Source organism: Hypomesus transpacificus, chromosome 22 (assembly GCF_021917145.1).
Source record: "Hypomesus transpacificus isolate Combined female chromosome 22, fHypTra1, whole genome shotgun sequence".
In the NCBI taxonomy this organism is placed as follows: Eukaryota; Metazoa; Chordata; class Actinopteri; order Osmeriformes; family Osmeridae; genus Hypomesus; species Hypomesus transpacificus.
In genome coordinates this window covers 4,249,706-4,252,727 of record NC_061081.1, presented here as the reverse complement: position 1 = coordinate 4,252,727, position 3,022 = coordinate 4,249,706, and the positions used below count along the sequence as shown (strand labels likewise).

Sequence of the window (3,022 nt, the reverse complement as noted above, 5' to 3'; positions counted from 1 at the left end):
AACTCCAACATCGCCACAACACACTGTTGAAATACAGCATTTGGAACAAAAGATTATTCACCATGGTCTAGGTGTTGGCCATGGTCTAATGGCGGTGAAGAAGAAACATGTCTTCCTTCGTCTGGTCTTTGTGATGTTGACTGCTTTCTAAGGGCTCGTGGGCGCTGGTGAACAATGTCCCCATTGTGGTCCCTCTTCTTCCAATGAACAGGCTTTGGTGATGTGGTCTTAGTTTTCTGTCTGTTCTTCTCTGTCTAGAATTACAACTTGGTTTAAGAAAGGTTTACCAATATGGGAAATGCCTTCGGACTACTGACAGAAAAAGCAGTTAAAGTAGTGTAACCCTTCTGATTCATGTCTTTTAAATACGCCTCCATGTATCTTATATGAACTGGTAAGAAGGAATACTGTTAACTATAGACAAAACAGAAGCTGCTTTACCTCTTCTGTCTTGAGATGTTCAAGAAATGTATCTACACTCTTGAGCTCATCCTCCAATTCCATCAACTGCAAATCACTCATCATTGAGTTGAAAGAGTAGACAGACAAATGGGCAGATGGCGAGTGGGATGTTTCTTTGGGACACAAGAAAGTGCAATATTAGAACACTTTGAATACAAATAGTAGATAATAGACTCGGAAGTACAAGGAGGCCAGGAACGTAGGTACCAGGTTGTAAAAACAACGATCTGGCGGTGAGTGGAGGGCAAACCAGGGTATGTCACCGCAAGTTATTGGGAAACTGGACCGCAGGTGTGGATCTTGTGCAGGTAGGGTGGACTGGATCACTGGAGCCTGGAGATTCACACAAACACAGACAAACAGAAAGACAAACAGAAAGACAGGCAGAGCCTGTGGAGGGCGTAACACAGGTAGACAGAGGTAGGTGGACACAGGTATACACAGGTACGTCCTGACAAATTATTAAAATAGGCAGTAAGACAAGGATATGGTGAGGTAATAATATGGTGAGGTAATAAGGATATCGATATCGTTTCCAGAAAATGCGTGACTTCAGCTGCAAGTAAGAAAAGATAAAAAATACAATACAATAAATGTCATACCTAGCAAGCTATGAGATGTAAAAAGGACCACGCCAGCAAAGATAAACATTGGTCTGAGTCCAATGAAAGTGCACCGGTTCATGACCTTGCATGACATAACGTTAGACTAGCTAACTAGCTAGCACAGTGTATTAGCCTATTTTTGCAGTTTACAAAGTCAATTAATTTTTATTGGTGATGCAAAGCACCGGGCAATGTACGTCAAACATAATAACATTAAACCAACCTAAAAACAATTTAAAAAAACTGTATAGTAGGATAGTATCTTAAATATACGTTTACTTCATCGATAATAGCTTACCTTTTCAGTACGAGAGAGCGGAGGTTTGGGTGACAAGAAGTAGTTCCAGCCAGATATTGAGCGTCAAACTTTTAGGCGACTTGTGTGTAATAATAAAATTACAATAATGTTGGATAATTTATAGGTTTTGCTGTCAGTGCATTTGACATGATTGCTTCCATGCGCTTAAAATTATGATTAAAATAAAATGATATTCCTCCCCCGATGGATTCTATTTTTCTTTTCTTTTTTATGCATATAGGCCTACCTTTTTAGATCGGTTTATTTGGTATCAGTCCATTTTATAAATAACTTTTATGTCCTTAAATAAGGTTTATGTCATTTATAACGTTTATGTCTTGGATATAACAAAAAAAATCATGTTGAAAGCACATCGGCCGGATTTTTACGAAATCACCCGACTTATTATGGTGACGTTTCGTAAAAATCCGAAAGCCGCTCATCAAAATCTATGGGAGACCTAATGCGTCAAAATACGACGCCATAGTTCACAATTTTCTACGGGAAAAGCCGAACATATTAACGTGGAAGTCAATGGGCGTCCCTAGGCGTCAAAAAACGACGAAAAAGGCGTCCCCCGGCGTCGGTATAGTGACGCCAAAGGGCTATGCCCAAGCGTCAATATTTGACGATTGGGATAAGATTGGGTTGCATATTCCTAAAGAAAAACCTTAAAATAGGACAAATTAGTAAAATTGTGTGTGTGAGGCAGTTGATCCACATGTTCAGGATGAAGCAAACTACGTTGTGACTGCCAGGTGTAGGTGTAAAAATGTTCAATTCAGAGAACACTTACACACACATTATACACATACATGTTATCTTTTGTCAGAGACTTTGTTAATGATTTGTTGTCTGACAAATAAATAAATCATTATATACCATATTAAATTGCATAGAATTATTTTGCATCGCATCTCGTTGAATCGCATCGTGTCGAATCTCACTGCATCGCAATAGGGGTGAATCGTATCGTATCGCATTAGTAGTTGCTTTTATGTATCTTTAATGTATCGGATCGTTGGTAGTGCATCGAGATGTGTATCGCATCGTCCTCAGGGATGGAGATGCACATCCCTACTGACCAAGCTATTCCTAATAGCCTAGTTGGGGTTCCAAATATTCTAGGTTATTTTAAGATATTTTTGAACTAAGTGCAAGATCACAGTGACAAAACACTTCAATACAACACAGGTATAAGCATTATACATTGCAATTGACTTTTTCCAGTCTAAATGAATAGACAGTTCACTCCTTGCCTGGTATAACGTGTCATTACAGTAGCCTATACCACTATGACTATTCTGACAGGAGCAAAAGTTATTGTGAAACAAGCCGAGCTAATCATTACTGTTGAAATTCCCCGTCTCACGATTGTCACTTCTACAGTACGAAGTGAGCAGCTCTTTTGAAGTAACAAGGCATCCAAGATATAAAGGGCAACTCCAATCATTCTCTCCCATGCTCCTCCTATGTGTGACACATGGGGAATTGAAGATCCAACAGCTTTAGTCTTGAGGGAGTGTAACTCTGTATTCTGTATTTAGTCATTTAGCAGACACTCGTATTTACCTTCAGCTCTTTGCAGGCTCCTATTGAATTATTACCTACTTATCTATTACATAAAATTAGATTTAGTGTATATAGTGGCTAAATT

At 39.0% G+C, this 3,022-nt stretch overlaps 1 long non-coding RNA gene across 1 annotated transcript; it reads right to left on the bottom strand.

Moving 5' to 3' along the window:
* Positions 1-440: 440 nt before the first annotated feature.
* Positions 441-710, bottom strand: LOC124484386. The gene is made up of 2 exons (XR_006957959.1): positions 670-710; positions 441-575 (listed from the first exon to the last, which is right to left on the bottom strand). It is a non-coding gene; the product is annotated as an uncharacterized LOC124484386 (long non-coding RNA).
* Between the last annotated feature and the right edge of the window lie 2,312 nt (positions 711-3,022).